The sequence below is a fragment of the Takifugu flavidus genome, chromosome 1 (assembly GCF_003711565.1).
Source record: "Takifugu flavidus isolate HTHZ2018 chromosome 1, ASM371156v2, whole genome shotgun sequence".
Classification (NCBI taxonomy): domain Eukaryota; kingdom Metazoa; phylum Chordata; class Actinopteri; order Tetraodontiformes; family Tetraodontidae; genus Takifugu; species Takifugu flavidus.
In genome coordinates this window covers 26,624,477-26,642,094 of record NC_079520.1, presented here as the reverse complement: position 1 = coordinate 26,642,094, position 17,618 = coordinate 26,624,477, and the positions used below count along the sequence as shown (strand labels likewise).

At 43.1% G+C, this 17,618-nt stretch overlaps 1 long non-coding RNA gene across 1 annotated transcript; it reads right to left on the bottom strand.

The window, feature by feature from the left end:
* Positions 1 to 1,638: 1,638 nt before the first annotated feature.
* Positions 1,639 to 16,789, bottom strand: LOC130536523 (uncharacterized). Its single transcript, XR_008953388.1, has 9 exons — positions 15,308 to 16,789; positions 15,079 to 15,222; positions 13,223 to 13,459; positions 13,025 to 13,129; positions 12,243 to 12,941; positions 10,282 to 12,057; positions 2,751 to 4,068; positions 2,167 to 2,255; positions 1,639 to 2,064 (listed from the first exon to the last, which is right to left on the bottom strand). It is a non-coding gene; the product is annotated as an uncharacterized LOC130536523 (long non-coding RNA).
* Positions 16,790 to 17,618: the final 829 nt, after the last annotated feature.

Here is a 17,618-nt window from a genome sequence, read left to right as displayed (position 1 = left end):
GATGGTACATTCTCAAATATCTATATAAGTAATACAGGAATTTTACATACAGGAATTTTACATCACAAAATGGCTCCAGAACTGCTTTTCATTATCTTTAATATTCTTTTGCTGCGATCCCGCCGTCTGGTGAGGAACAGATGCGTCCGAAGGACAATTTTGGCTCTAAGATCCAGATAAAACTGTAAGTGAGGGAGGGGGGGGGAAACATTTGATGGTAGATTGATTTCCACATTTATGTGTTATTTTAAGATGGTCATATTGTATCAAACAGCACAGTGGAAAATTGCCTTTAAAAAAAACAACAACAACTTTGTTTTACCAACAGAACGCGCAACCATCACAGTATTGTGTGCAGAACAGGCATGTTCCATTGCTGGCGATGTACATTGATGGCCAAACTGACCTCCGCCCAGACTTCCGTCTCTCTCGGTCAACGGTGGCCAAACTCATCCATGTCCTGCGCACACCGTTTGACCATGGCTGGGGTCTGGAAGTGGAGGTTTTAGTCTACCTTTTCTGGCTGGCAAGCGCAACCTCTTACGTTGTGGTGTCCAGGGGATTTTCAATTCCACGGTCCACAGTCTTTGACATTGTTCACAGGATGTCAGACAAAGTTCTGTCCCTGAAGAATCGGACCATCAAATTTCCGAGTCTGGTAGACATTCCTGATATTGCTGCTGGATTTCAGCGCCTGTCAGGATCACCGGCTCTTCAAAATGTGGTGGGCAGCATTGACGGGTGCCACATTAGAATTAAGTCCCCAGGTGCACATGCTCACTGTTATTTCAACAGGAAGCTTTTCTATTCCATCCAGCTGCAAGCAATGTGTGACCACCAGGGCCTTTTTATAGACATTTTTACTGGCTACCCAGGCTCAGTCCATGACGCGCGAGTCCTGAGAAACTGCCCTCTGTATGTTCAGGGACTGTACCCACCTGAGGGATATTGTATAGTTGGGGATGGTGGCTATCCCTGTATGTCCAGGCCTATAGCCCTGGTTACACCGTACAGGGAGCCAGTGGCGAATATGATGGTGGCCAGGTTCAACAGACATCATGCAAAAGCCCGTTCTGTGATAGAACGGGCTTTTGGCATTATGAAGACCAGATGGCGGGCAATATTTTTTAAAGCTCTGGAGGTGAAGCCTGCATTTGCCACCAAGGTTGTTGCATGCTGCACCATTCTGGACAATGTGTGCTTGCAGAATGGTGACAGCATGGAACCCTCAGAAGATGCACTTGGGTCAGATGACACTGGTCAAATGCAGCCAGACCTACAATGTGGAGAGCAAATTCGGAACAGACTCGCTGCTGCCCTGTCAGCACCAACCCACCTCCCATCAGCTCTCTGTGAACATGATTACATTTAGGACTGGTCTTTATAATCCAGCGTTTTGGAGCATGATGTCTGTTGAACCTAGCTGGTTCCTCTTAATTTGAAAGACTTTTGTGTTCCATTTTTGTAAATAGTTATTAAATAATCCAAATTGGATAAATGCAAGTTCTTTATGTGTGTGTTTATGTAAATAGTTTTCATTTCAAAATCAAAAACTGTATCAATTAAATTTACACTTTGAATAAAGCATTTGTTATCAACCATATGATGCGAAGAAAGCAATCTTTGATGGAAGTTAACTTGATTTAAACAATTTAATATTACAAACACAACAGTACAATTATACAATTTAATATATACTTTTTTACATTTTATCTAGGAGTTTCTCTAAGAGATCTAAAAGTCTCTCATCCCTGGCTTCCTCTCGTGTTGCCCTTTCCTCGGCCTCTCCAGCAGCTCCAGGACCCTATCGCGCCGCTGGCGCTTGCGTGTTGCTGGCCCTGGTTGCTCCTCCTCTGTCCCTGACTCACCATCAGGTCTCTCCGGGACTGAATGTGAGGAGCCTGACGTAGAATGGCCCTCCCCCCAGGCTGAGGCAATGAGGCATGGGGGCCGAATGGAGGGCCTGCCACCTATTGCCTCATCCATGAGCGGGAACTATTTCCACTTGTCAGCAGTGACCTCCCCAGACTCAGTCCCAGACCCTGATGGTGGTCTCCGAAGCTCCTACAAATAGGGAATAAGCGAATAATTCAAACAGTAATGCAACATTTCCTATAATTATTAGTCTGTTACATTTAGACCAAATTTAAAGCAATTATTACAAACCTTGTAGGTTTTTTTTAAGGTTCTCCCACTTTTTGGCTGCTCGTGCTGGAGTCAGCTTTCCTGTGAGGCCAATTTCCCTCAGCACAGCTCTACAAATTGGAACAAGGACATAAACAAATTGCAGAAGTCCATCAGTTTAGTTTCTGGATTGTGATCACACCAGATTCCAAGTTACAGCAGCATACAATACAGTATTTAATAACATTTTGCCACCACCCACTCCCATCCTGCTGCAGCAGAAAAAACTCTTCCCGGAGAAGAGGTGGTCCTTCTCCATCCGGCATCGGATCATCTTATTTATATCATCGTCACTACCTTAAAATCAATTCAAGCCATCAGTCTGCGTTATATTAATACCACTCCTACAGTACCTTAAATTTGCATTTGAAATGCACCGACTCTAGTACGGCAGAATTAAAGCGGTACGTAATCTAATAAGATGCTTATAGTCGCATATAAATAAATAAAGGCAAAAAACATTTAAAATGGAGGCAGCAATGTTCAACTAAAGTGAAAGAATTTTACGCTCTAGTAAGATATGTGAAACAAATACCATATAATAATAATAACATAATATTACATACATTTGTACGTCATGTCTGCTCGTTTACCCGCCATCGACAGATTACCACGTGATACCGTAAAGGCTGATGGGATATATTACCGAGTTCGGGTGCATCGGTTGTACACTACTTTTTACAGTGCATTGTGGGATACATTGAGTGCACTAGTGATGCTCACTAAGAATTCGGACACTATTTCAAAATGGCGTCCACGCGATTGAGTGCACTATGTAGGGTATAGGGGGTGGTTTCGGACACAGCCCATATGTCACCACAGTCATCTTTCAGTTCTTATTCTCTTCACCTTTTCAAGAACACCTCCATGAGTCAAGCCAACTCGGTCCTGTATTTTTGTTCAGGTAAGGGAGGTAGAAGTAGAGATATTATATGTTCTACTCCAATGCAAGAAATTATATGCAATAACGAATAATGGAAACATTAAGCAGCCTTGTTAACTCCAGCTCCTGCCCCATTGAACTAAAGGATCAGGTATTTACAGACGTAGGAGACACCCCTGTCTCCAACAGATGCATGGTTTTTACAGAGGACCATTTATCAGGTAATATACTGTATATGGTGAGGAAATTGCAACTTCACAAGATACTAAGGAACAAGTACAAGAAGCACAGACTGAGGTGACAGACCAAGTAACACAGGAACCTTCAGTGACTCATAAAAGTCAGGAAGACAAAGAGACAGTTTCAATCTCTCCTCAATCAGAAGGAGATAAGACCAGTTCCGTAGTTCAGGAAGTCAAAGAACCAGCTTCAGTCAGTGAGGAGGATGAAAACTCAGCTTCAGTCTCTCCCCGATCAGAAGGAAATAAGGTCATTTTTGTAGATGAGGAGGACGAAGAACCACCTTTAGTCTCTTTTTGTTCAGATAGAGATTTAGGATGGAATTTCAGCCCTTCTGTAACTGATGATGAACCAAAGGAATATCCAGCCTCCCTAAACTGGCCTGCTATTCAGAAAGAGATTGCACCATTTCTTTACGTGAAGAGGAACCACAGGAAAAGAAAGACATTGAAACACAAGACATATGTCAAGCTGTTCATAAGTAAGCTAGTTTATCAAATTTATGTCAAAGCAAATATGGAACCTCAATGCAGTGATGACCTCATCGCGTACCTCTATGAATATATCTGAAAGAGAGTCAAAGATGAAGTTATATATATCACTGATGACTCATTTAAAAAAGATGGACAATAAAATCCAAAAGATCCTGCGCAAAGAGTTAGGCAATCCAAACAAGGTTCTCGTCTTACTCGAGTACTCGGAGGAGCCAGTCGTTGCAGACTGCATGGTCACCATCTTGCGTAAACTCGTCAAGAGGCCATCTAAAAAGAGGAACATTTTCTCCAGGGTTTTCTCACATAAGGCTCAGAAACTTTGGGAGTTTTTAACATGTTTTATCATCCCTGCTGATGATTGATTACTAGAAGAAATAGTTGTAGTAAGCAAGTGACCAAAAATCCTACAATAAAAGTTAGCCAGGTTGACTTGAAAGTTTATTTCAGAAAATAGGCTGATGAAAATGGTATTTATGTATAATCAATACTGCAGAAAGTAAGACACAAAAACCAGAACTTGTACTCAACAGAAAAGGTTAATAAAATATATTGGGACCTGGTGAGGTTGTGCGTGTGTGTATTTTAGGTGATATTTTTGGAACTTGCCTCAACGTGTCCAGGTCAAATAAAAACATCACCCAGAGAATCTAAAGATTGTTACATATATCTTCCATGTGACAGTTGGGTCTATACTACAGCCAGTTTGTATAAGGATAAAAGCACAGTATGATGGCGTATACACAGTTTTCAGCATAGAATTGATGGCCTCTTATAGTGCCTAAAAACAAAAACATGTTATTTGTAGTTCAATTCCAACTTTGTTATCAAGATCGAGATATTTGGTCTATGATAGACACAAATAATGCATTAAATTATTTATAAACAAGAGAATAAGGGCAGTGTATAATTATTAAAATAAAGCAGTTTTGTGACTTTGGAGTTATTATCACAGCTTTAACACACAAACAGCAGATATGGATCAAAGCACTACATATTACTTGTGCTATAAAGCTTTGATCCATTAATATAGTTTTGTTTAGGTAAGGGGAAAGTATTATATGTTCAACACCAATGCAGTAAACTATATGCAATAACGAATAATGGAAAAATTAAGCAGCCTTGTTAACACCAGCTCCAGCCCCTGCCCCATTGCACTGAAGGGTCGGGTATTTATAGAATCAGAAGACACCCCAGTCTCCATGTGGTATATGGTTTTTACAGAGGATGATGAGGAAGTTGCAACTTCACAAGATATTCAGCAACAAGTACAAGAAGCACAGACTGAGGTGATAGACCAAGAACCACAGGAACCTTCAGTGACTCCTGAAAGTCAGGAAGACAAAGAAACAGCTTTGGTCAGTGAGGAGAAAGAAGACTCAGCTCCAATCTCTTCTCAATCAGAAGCAAATCAGGTCATTTTTGTAGATGAGGAGGACGAAGAACCAGCTTCAATCTCTCCTAGCCCATCTCCATCACTCTCTTATGATTCAGATGGAGATCCAGAAGCAAGTCAGACCATTTCTGTAAACGAGGAGGACAATGAATCAGGTTCCTACTCTCCTCATTCAGATGGAGATTCAGGAGAAAAGATCATTTCTATAATTGAGGATGAAGAACCACCTTTAGTCTCTTTTTGTTCAGATAGAGATTTAGGATGGAATATGAGCCCCTCTGTAACTGATGAGGAACCAAAGGAACCTTCAGTGACTCATGAAAGTCAGGAAGCCAGGAACCAGCTTCAGTAGGTGAGGAGGATGAAAACTCAGCTTTAGTCTCTCCTCGATCAGAAGGATATAAGGTAATTTTTGTCGATGAGGAGGACGAAGAACCACCTTTAGTCTCTTCTAAACAGCCATCTAAAAAGAGGAACATTTTCTCCAGGGTTTTCTCAAATAAGGCTCAGAAACTTTGGGAGTTTTTAACATGTTGTGTCATGCCTGGTGATGATTGATTACCAGAAGAAATGGTTGCAGTAAGCAACCTGTTGGCAATTTACATCAAGCCACCTATTTAGGGATGGAGCGCCTGTCTACCAGCGTCGGAGAGTTTGGGTGTTTTCTCTGGTCTCCACGGCGCCCAATGGGAGTGGAGAGCGCGCAAGACTTGACCCCTCTGTTGGCTCCGCTGTGGAGCTCTTGGTGCACCCCAGAAGACTGGACGAGTTTTCCCCCACGGTCCAGGAGGACTACCAGTTTGTTTGTTAAAGAAAAACTAGTTTTTGGACTTTTTATCACTACTTTTTGCCTGCTTTCGGGTCCTGTGAAAACCCCAACCTTAACACATTTATGTTTTAATTTGATCTTTATTTCATAAAATGTCAAATAAAAATGCCATTTTTGAATTTCTGCACATGTTTTGGGCTTTCATCTCAATACAAGACCTTTTTTTTTTAACTATAGATGTTAATTTGGGATCACATCCCTCATTTATTCATAAACTAGCAGACTAGAGTGTTGCGTTGCCATGGGAATTGTATTTTACCACTATCCATTGTCCCTAAGTGGAAAGCAAGATAGTCATGTTGGCCATGTTGGTGATGATGCTACACAAAGTACCTACTTTGTTATAAAGATCCAGATATTTGGTCTATGATAGACACAATAATACATTAAATTATTTATAAACAAGAGAATAAAGACAATATATAAATAAAGCAGTTTTGTGACTTTGGAGTTATTATCACAGCTTTAACACACAAACAGCAGATATGGATCAAAGCACAACACATTAATTGTGCTATAAGGCTTTGAGCCATTCATATATTTTTGTTTAGGTAAGGGAAAAGTATTATATGTTCAACACCACTGCAATAAACTATATACAATAACAAATAATGGAAAAATTAAGCAGCCTTGTTAACACCAGCTCCAGCCCCTGCCCCATTGAACTGGAGGGTCAGGTATTTACAGAATTAGAAGACACCCCAGTCTCCAACAGATACGTGGTTTTTACAGAGGACCATTTATCAGATAATATATATGACGAGGAAGTTGCAACTTCAGAAGATATTCAGTCAGGTTCCTACTCTCCTCATTCAGATGGAGGTTTAGGAGAAAAGAACGTTTCTTTAATTATGGATGAACAACTACCTTTAATCTCTTTTTGTTCAGATAGCGATAGTGATTTAGGATTGAATATCAGCCCTTCTGTAGCTGATGAAGAACCACAGGAACCTTCAGTGACTCCTGAAAGTCAGGAAGACAAAGAAACAGCTTCGGTCAGTGAGGAGAAAGAAGACTCAGCTTCAATCTCTCATCAATCAGAAGCAAATAAGGTCATTTTTGTAAATGAGGAGGATGAAGAACCAGCTTCAATCTCTCCTAGCCCATTTCCATCACGCTCTTATGATTCAGATGGAGATCCAAAAGCAAGTGAGACAATTTCTGTAAACGAGGAGGATAATGAGTCAGGTTCCTACTCTCCTCATTCAGATGGAGATTTAGGAGAGAAGACCGTTTCTTTAATTGAGGATGAACAACTACCTTTAGTCTCTTTTTGTTCAGATAGCGATAGAGATTTAGGATTTAATATCAGTCCCTCTGTAACTGATGAGGAACCACAGGAACCTTCAGTGACTCATGAAAGTCAGGAAGCCAAAGAACCAGCTTCAGTAGGTGAAGAGGACAAAGACTCAGCTTTAGTCTCTCCTCGATCAGAAGGAAATAAGGTCATTTTTGTAGATGAGGAGGACGAAGAACCAGCTTCAATCTCTCCTAGCCCATCTTCATCACTCTCTTATGATTCAGATGGAGATCCAAAAGCAAGTGAGACCATTTCTGAAAACGGGGAGGATAATGAGTCAGGTTCCTACTCTCCTCATTCAGATGGAGATTTAGGAGATAAGACCGTTTCTTTAATTGAGGATGAAGAACCACCTTTAGTCTCTTTTTGTTCAGATAGAGATTTAGGATGGAATATCAGCCCCTCTGTAGCTGATGAGGAACCACGGGAATATCCAGCCTCTCCTAAACTGTCCTACTATTCAGAAAGAGATTGCACCATTTCTTCATGTGAAGACGAACCACAAGAAAAGATAGAGACGTTCAAACACAAGATATGTCAAGCTGTTCATACATAAGATCATTTATCAAATTTATGCCAAAGCAAATATGAAACCTCCATGCAGTGATGACCTCATCGCGTACCTCAATGAATACATCTGGGAGAGAGTCAAAGATGAAGATATATGTATCACCGATGACTCATTTAAGAAGATGGACAACAAAATCCAAAAGATCCTGCGCAAAGAGTTAGGCAATCCAAACAAGGTTCTCTTCTTACTCAAGTACTCGGAGGAGCCAGTCGTTGCAGACTGCATGGTCACCATCTTGCGTAAACTCCTCAAGAGGCCATCTAAAAAGAGGAACATTTTCTCCAAGTTTTTCTCACATAAGGCTCAGAAACTTTGGGAGTTTTTAACATGTTGTATCATCCCTGCTGATGATTGATTACTAGAAGAAATAGTTGCAGTAAGCAACCTGTCGGCAATTTACATCAGGCCACCTATTTAGGGACGAAGCGCCTGTCTACCAGCGTCGGAGAGTTTTGGTGTTTTCTCTGGTCTCCACGGCGCCCAATGGAAGTGGAGAGCGCGCGAGACTTGACCCCTCTGTTGGCTCCGCTGTGGAGCTCTTGGTGCACCCCAGAAGGCTGGACGAGTTTTCCCCCACGGTCCAGGAGGACTACCAGTTTGTTTGTTAAAGAAAAACTAGTTTTTGGACTTTTTAGCACTGCTTTTTGCCTGCTTTCGGGTCCTGTGAAAACCCCAACCTTAACACATTTATGTTTTAATTTGATCATTATTTCATAAAATGTCAAATAAAAATGCCATTTTTGAATTTCTGCACGTTTTGGGCTTTCATCTCATTGCAAGACCTTTTTTTTAACTATAGATGTTAATTTTGGATCACATCCCTCATTTATTCATAAACTAGCAGACTAGAGTGTAGCGTTGCCATGGGAATTGTATTTTACCACTATCCATTGTCCCTAAGTGGAAAGCAAGATAGTCATGTTGGCCATGTTGGTGATGATGCTACACAAAGTACCTCCGGGAATTTTCTGCTATGTGAATGAGATTTTTTTTTTACAGTGACAAAAGGTGCTCCAAGTGGTCCCAGGTTCAACACAGTTTTTCCAAGCATGGATTTTCCCTTCTGTTTTGGATAGTGAAAGGGATAGACCCTTCCCTTACAATTTACTCAGTGCAACATTTATTAGTCGGGATATCACACCCTTGTGTGGCCTGCTGAAATCACCACTATTCACAGCTTTAAGGCAGATGTCCTTTGGTGACTTATGAGACAATATACCATATGTCACCACAGTCATCTTTCAGTTCTTATTCTCTTCACCTTTTCAAGGATACCTCCATGAGTCAAGCCAACTAGGTCCTGTATTTTTGTTTAGGTAAGGGAGGTAGAAGTAGAGATATTATATGTTCTACTCTAATGCAAGAAATTATATGCAATAACGAATAATGGAAAAATTAAGCAGCCTTGTTAACGCCAGCTCCAGCTTCATCCCCTGCCCCATTGAATTGAAGGATCAGGTATTTACAGACGTAGGAGACACCCCAGTCTCCAACAGATGCATGGTTTTTACAGAGGACCATTTATCAGGTAATATATATGGTGAGGAAATTGCAACTTCACAAGATACTAAGGAACAAGTACAAGAAGCACATACTGAGGTGACAGACCAAGAAACACAGGAACCTTCCGTGACTTATAAAAGTCAGGAAGACAAAGAGCCAGTTTCAATCTTTCCTCAATCAGGAGATAAGACCAGTTCTGTAGTTCAGGAAGTCAAAGAACCAGCTTCAGTCAGTGAGGAGGATTAAAATATCAGCTTCAGTCTCTCCTCGATCAGAAGGAAATAAGGTCATTTTTGTAGATGAGGAGGACGAAGAACCACCTTTAGTCTCTTTTTGTTCAGATAGAGATTTAGGATGGAATTTCAGCCCTTCTGTAACTGATGAGGAACCAAAGGAATATCCAGCCTCCCTAAACTGGCCTGCTATTCAGAAAGAGATTGCACCATTTCTTTACGTGAAGAGGAACCACAGGAAAAGAAAGACATTGAAACACAAGACATATGTCAAGCTGTTCATAAGTAAGCTAGTTTATCAAATTTATGTCAAAGCAAATATGGAACCTCAATGCAGTGATGACCTCATCGCGTACCTCTATGAATATATCTGAAAGAGAGTCAAAGATATACAAGTTATATATATCACTGATGACTCATTTAAAAAAGATGGACAATAAAATCCAAAAGATCCTGCGCAAAGAGTTAGGCAATCCAAACAAGGTTCTCGTCTTACTCAAATACTCGGAGGAGCTGCATGGTCACCATCTTGCGTAAACTCGTCAAGAGGCCATCTAAAAAGAGGAACATTTTCTCCAGGTTTTTCTCACATAAGGCTCAGAAACTTTGGGAGTTTACCATGTTGTATCATGCCTGGTGATGATTGATTACCAGAAGAAATGGTTGCAGTAAGCAACCTGTCGGAACTCCTCCCTGGGAACTCCCTATCCCTCTGCTGGCGCCTCTCCCACAGTCAGTTGTCCAGCCAGATCGCCAGGCTGATAAGCGTGTCCAGGTCCCCAGACTCCTCTCAAGTGGGCAACTCATCCTTGAGTTCCTCGGATAGTCCCTGGGTGAATGCATCGTTCCAGACGCAAGGATGCGGAACTGGATGGAGTAGTCCACGACAGAGCTGGAACCCTGGCGCAGGGACAGGATCTGGGAGGCCGCCTCGCCACGCTGGACCAGGTGGTCAAACACCCATTTTAACTCAGCCGTAACACTGGAAGAAGCGGGTGTCTGGTTCTCCAGGACTGCTGTGGCCCATTGCTCCGCTGTCCCGGAGAGAAGATTAAGAACGAAGGCGATCTTTGCCCTGTTGCTGGGGTAGGTGACGGGCTGGAGGTTGAAAACTATGGAGCACTGAAGCAAAAAACTGGCACACATGCCAGCCTCACCAGAATACCGCTCCGGGGTGGGTACGCGGGGATCCTGTGGAGCGGCAGCAGCCGGCTGCGGAACGACTCTCGGCGCCTCCGCGGGTGGCGGAGACGGAACCTGCTCCGCCCATCCAGGAGTGAGCAGGTCCGTTACGCTGGCTTTGAGGGTCTGTAGTGAAGCCCAAATGTCCGTGAGGAGATGGTCATGCTGACCCAGCAGCCTCCCCCGAGTCTCCAACCTGTGGTGCACTGCGTCTTGGTCTGCCGGGTCCATACTGGTCGGAGTGTACTGTTAGGGATGGGGTTTTTACAGGACCCAAAAGCAGGCAAGAACGCAGTGATAAAAAGTCCAAAATAGGTTTTATTAAACCAACTCAAAACGGCAGTCCTGGACTGCAGGGAAGCACTCGTCTGGTCTTCCGGGTCCACCGATAGCTCCAGCGCGGAGCCAACACAGGAGTCAGGTTCTACACGTTCACTAGTCCAGCAAGACAGCATGGAGACCTCAAACAAGCTGGGACGACACCAAAAACAAGACACCAAAACCCTCCCAATGCTGATAAGCAGGCGCTCCCTCCTTAAATAGGTGGCCTGATGGAAATTGCCGACAGGTGTGCCTGCCTGCAGCGCCAGCTGTTGTCAATGACTCCTCCATGCCCCCTGCAGGAAAAACCAAACAACCCAGAACCTTGGACCCCAACAAAATGGTGCCAGTCGAGACTATATTACCCAACTTCACTAAAACATAGATGATATTTAAGGAATTATATTTTGAAATAAATTGAATTTTATCCAAAGACAGATGATATTACTTATATTGAAATAAAGCAGATTTTTAAAAAAATATATATATTGTTTTGCTCCCCAAGTTCAGTTTATCCGTTTGTTAGCCTCTTGGAGCCAGGTGAAGAAGTTGCGCACGGATATTCCAGTAACTGTGGATGACTTCCATCTAAAGAAGGTCTCATCCTGGATGACTTTTTCATCCAACTGTACATCAAAAAACATCTGCAGCAGACCTACGTGGACACACACCAGCAAAAACCACAGGAATAAGTCAATAGGAAAACACCACTGGCTTCTGAATTTGTAGTTCAAAGTTAAAATTAACAAAGCCGTGACCGTCGAGGTGGATAGATGGGACACTCGCCATCAGGTTGGTCTATGTGGACCACCAGCTGCTGTAGAACATTCAGGGCCACCAGCTGCTTCTGGTTATCAGTGATGTATTTCTTTAAGAGGCTCACTCTGTCGAGCAGCTCATAGGTATTCAGAGTATAAATCCCACCTGACGACACAAACACTCTCTTCACACCACTGTAAAGAAACTGAACACATATATTCATGGACCATAAAGTGTCACAGACTGGTTTTGTGTATGTGCTCACATAATGTAAAACACACATCAATGTGGAGTAAACCTAATTACTCATGTTTTTGGACAGAAACTATATGACATTATAGAACACTTACAGTTAACAATGACTGACTGGCAGACTGCTCTCATCAAGGCCCTCACAAACCCCTCTGATGACCTCTGCCTGTCATTGAGGGTGTTCTGGGAGGGGGGAGAGAAACCTTTGTTAGTTTCATGCCTACAGTCACAATCTCTATAGAAAAATCCAGTTTAAAGGTCATTCTCATCGGGAGCTACCGGGATCCACTCCTCTATTTTATCATTAACAGATTTCTTTTTAGTTCTTGGTACGCTTGTTCTTAATCGCAGAGCCAAGGGGGCTCTGATAAGGGTCCTGCCTGTTTTGGGGTAGTCTTGTGTTCAACTGCAAAGAGCAACAAGTGAAAAGCCCCATCCAGATGTCTGCTTTAAAAATGCACCCAATATTTTGGCGTTTTCAGTTATTTATTTGGAGTTTTGCTGACATCTTTAATCTGTGTTCCTCTATTTCGCTTTTGCTCATCCAGGACCATGACAGGTTCTCTCTGTTTTGGTCGCCAGGTGTCGCAGCTGGAGTCCTGATTGAACTTCCCAGGAATCGCCTTCACATTAAAGGATTGGCCACAATCTGCCAACCTGCCACCACCTCTTTGTTGCATGGTGGTTTGCTTGTTCCTGGACTGGGGCTGCTCCCTCTCTTCAGCCAGCTTCACCTCTTGGTGAAGCTGCTTGATGGTTTTTGGTCCTTCATCTTTCCTGCAGGGTACCCAATTGTTCTGAAGGCCACACATGAGATGTGATGAGAATTCAACCGTGACTTGCAGACTATATTCATTATTTAACCATCAAAGAGTCTCACTTTTCTTAGGGCCAAAACATCCTGCAACATGAATTTTATTCTTGTTGACATCTTCCACTCCTTCAGTAGGTGGCATATGTAGCCATTGTAGCTATTAAGTTTAGGCTAAAAGGAAGATAATAAGAGTCCCACTCATTTAGTTAATGCGTGGCCAGTGTGTGTCTGTGTGTGTCTGTGTGTGTGTGCAGCTCTCCTTACCCTCTCAGTCTCAGTGTCCAGGTCTTTCCCCACTATGGACAGTAACTTGCAGAGACACTCCAGAGACTCCTCGCACTCATCCTTGATGAGTTTAACCACGCACGTGGGTATTATGGCCCCCGAGATCATTCTCAGCTTAAAAAGCTCACCGATAAACCTCACGGTCCCTAGCAAACGCACGCGGGCCTTGTGTCTGGTCTGCTCCAGGTCCACCTTTAACTGTTGCCGCTCACCTTCCTTTGAGGGCAGATTTGCATGTATTTAACTTAGGTGAAACACTGTAAAGCTTACATTTAGGTTTGAGTTCAAAATCTAACTACCGTATTTTCACGACTATAAGGCGCACCTAAAAGCCTAGAATTTTCTAAAAAATCTACGGTGCGCCTTTTAACCCGGAGCGCCTTTTGTATGGATTACGGTAATATTGGTTAATCGCGGCTACCGTAGTCAGTAGGCGTGGCCGAGGTAACAGCAGTAAATTCAGTCCCAAACCATTTCTGTCTGTAAAGACCCCAAAATGGCTCCTTGCAAGAGACGCGCTTATGACGCAGAGTTCAAACTGAAGGCTATCAGTCACGCAGTTGAACACGGAAATAGAGCAGCGGCAAGAGAATTTAACGTGAACGAATCAATTGCGGAAAGTGGAGGAAGCAACAAGACGACCTGCGCCAGGTAAAGAAGACTCAACGGAGCTTCCGAGGAAACAAAGCAAGAAGTGGATTAACAAAGGAACTGCAGCCGCTAGATATTGGTGTCAACGGGGCATTCAAAACTAGACTGCGAACTGCGTGGGAGCAGTGGATGACGAACGGCGAACGTTCACCAAGACGGGGAGACGGCACCGAGCGTCATACGTCACTATCTGCCAGTGGATCGTAAACGCCTGGGCATCGACCGTGGTCCGAGCTTTCGGGAAGGCAGGGATTGTCACTGAAATGCCAGACAACACCAGCGACACCGACCCTGATGACGACTTTGACGAGACGGAGCCGGCCATGTTGGACGCCGTATTCGCACAACTGTTCAATTCGGACACCGAAGAAGAAGTATTCAAGGGATTCCTGGATGAGGAATGAACTGATAAAGTGAGCTTTATGTGTTTCTTTTGTGTGTTTACAACTTAACAAGGCTGGTCATACTGTGAATATGGACATTACCGTTTGAACAACGTTGTTATATTGCTATCGCTTTGCACTACTTCGAGAGTTCGAGTTACCGTATATTGTGTTTGCACTAACGTTTGATTTACCGCAACAGTATCAGACTAATTATTTTACGTGTTTCCACTACGTGATAAAAATGTTGCACTAAATCGAAGATTTATTAAACTCCACTATCCACTTGTGATAAAAATGTTGCACTGCCTGTTATAACTCGCTGTTATTAAACGAACTGTGTTACGCGAAAACACTACGTCACTCGGGAAAAATAATAAAACAGCTGTTTATTCGTTTTGGGAGTGAATAGAGTTGTGAGAACGACGGTTTGTATTCTATTAATAAAGTTTGACTGACTTATCTGGCTGTTTTATTGACATTCCTTTTAGCGCAGCTCGATCTAGTGAACGCGTCATGAAACCACAGGCACTACGCAGTTTCTATGCTATGCGCCTTATAACACGGTGCGCCCTGTGTATGAAAATATTTCTAAAATAGGCTGTTAATTGAAGGTGCGCCTATAATACAGCGCGCCTTATGGTTGTGAAAATACGGTATTCTACCGTTCTTGCCTGTGGAGCAAGCACAAGTTTGTAGGAAAAAAAGAAGTTCTCACGAAAGGTGCATTTATAAAGCTAAGCTTCAGTCCAATAATTGCGCTTGCATATTTCGTTCCGCTGTAGGCGTGCCGGTACTCACCTCTTGAGCAGCAGACACATCGTTTTCCTTTTCTTTCAGGAGTTCACTCTTACAATGGCCGTTCTGGAACTCCATCTGACATCTTTTGAGCAGAAGTTTATGAAAGTAGACAAAGCCTTTGCTGCTCTGGGACGAGACCATCAGCTGATGTGGGAAAGGTTTGTCATATCATTAACAATAATCTGGTCCAAATTCAACCAATCGCTCAGACAAAGAATGCAGCGTTTACCCCCTTCAGGTGGTGACACGTTTGAGCATAGGTTGCGCTGTAGCTCTGCTCAGACAAAGCTTTGTCCACAATGAGCTCAACAACCGCGTTCAGTATCTCCTCATTGTTGATGTTGAGCTCATCCACCTGTCAAATGAGGCTCTCAAATTTCTCAGGGGTGAGCTTGTTCAGGATGCCCCGAAAAGTTCTGATCAGATTTTCAGTCCTCCCTTCTGCCCGTCCATCTCCCTCGCCACCACGCTGGGAGCTTCTGATGGAGGGAACCTGTCCTGCCTGGTAAATGTTAGTGGTCATAGTTGGAGTCTGAAACAACACGAAAAAACAGAAAAACAAACATTTGCTATAATTTAGAATGACAAGTAAATTTATTCTGTCACATACAAACACGCCATTTTCTTTGAAGTGTTAAATGTTTTAGACTGAGGGAAAATTCCACCCTAAAGTTTCCATAATGGCCTGTTTTTTTGTTTGGTGCTTTGAATTAATTGAAGAATGTGGCGGTGGTGGTAGCTGTTGGGGACTGGGCTGAGGAGCGGAGGGTTCTTGCAAGGAAGGTAGTAGGGGAAGGTGTCAGAAGCACCGCCTAGTCAGAGCACTGCCGAGGTACCCTTGAGCAAGGTACCAAACCCACAATAGCTCACATAGGGCCCTGTGATGAACTCAAACAGGGGTATACCCTGCCTTTGCCTATATGTGTGCCCTCCCCATGACCCCGAAAAGGATAAAGCGTTCATGAAGATATGAGAATATGAATACATTTGGTAAAAATGCTAAAGAAAAGAAAATCGTTCATAGTTTCAAGATGACTAAAAGTGCAGCCTTGTAAAAGCTCAGTGGCAGTTATCTTAAAATTATCGGAAAGGGGAGGGATAAAGAGTGTGAACTGTGATTAGGTGTAATAACAGAGGTTAACCAGCAGACGAAGCCCTTTATCATAGTATAAAACGCTTCTCCTGCAGCTCTTCTACATCTGACATTCAGGCTAAAAAAGGCAATTGCTCATGTTTTCTTACCTACGTTAAAGAAACCAGATTATTTATCACTAACCGTCCCACTGGAATAGCTGACCGCACCGGTGTAGTGCGAGCATCTTTTTGACGGTGTAGACAGGCTGTGTAGACATCAACCTCACAACTTGGCAACAGATGGTAGCCATTTTTGGAGACCTGAGATTAGGGGCTGTGGTGAACGGTTCTTATTATTATTCCTCAGTCTTCAACAATCAATGCTGGGATGGAGAAATCCATCCTTCCAAACAAAAAAGAATCCTGCGAGGGATGCAGTATGCCTCCGAAGGCCTGAAGGTTCCCCTCAGCTATCCAAAGATTGGGTATTCATTCACAAAACCAAAATAGCTTCAGGGTTCATATCACATTACCAGGGTTTAGGGAGGAGGCTGGCGACATTCAGACATGTCTCCAGGAGTGGAGAGATCTGCCCTTTAGCCAGATGTGTGTGTGTGTGTGTGTGTGTGTGTGTGTGTGTGTGTGTGTGTGTGTGTGTGTGGTGTGTGTGTGTGTGTGTGTGTGAGAGAGAGAGAGAGAGAGGACTGTTTGGTTGGACCATGAGACACTGAGCCTCACTCTTCACCACCTAATGAGGGCCTGAGCTCTCTTTGACCTGCTATTTAGACAGTTTAAACACACACACACACACACACTCTGTGTCCACCCTGCTGCTCCCCTCCCTCACTTTCTCCATCTCTCCCTCTGTTGATGGAAAAGTGGCTGATTCAGATGTTGTTGTGTCACATTTATGAGGAAACTTGTATTATTCTCTGCCAAACTGGAGCTCCTGGGAGGTTTGATGTGTGCAGCAGTGAACAGCTTATTGACAGATCTGTGTGAGCAGAGCTTCTGTGCTCCTGTTCTTTCCTCTTCCTCCTCTCTTGTCTCCTCTGTCCTCTGTCCGTCCATCTGTCCCCCCTCAGGTATGACCAACAGGCCTGACCTGATAGATGAGGCCCTGCTGAGGCCGGGAAGGTTGGAGGTGAAGATGGAGATCGGTGAGGTTTCACACCAGTTTAGTTCCACTTTAAACTGGGACTGAGGATGATCAGCTTTACACAGTTTGTATCAGATTTTTCTGATTTCACAGGTTTCAGTCCAGTAAAAGTGTGAAATATTCTTAAATTCTGTTCCTCCTCCTCACCTACTCCACTAGTATTAGTATTAGCACCACTGGTCATTACCATTGAACTGGTACTAGGTCTCGATCCCATTTTACCCTTTTTTATCATCTATATTGACTCGCTGAGCTTTAAAATCCAACTTTTAAAACGCTCCTACGCCTGAAAAATCTTCATGGCTGC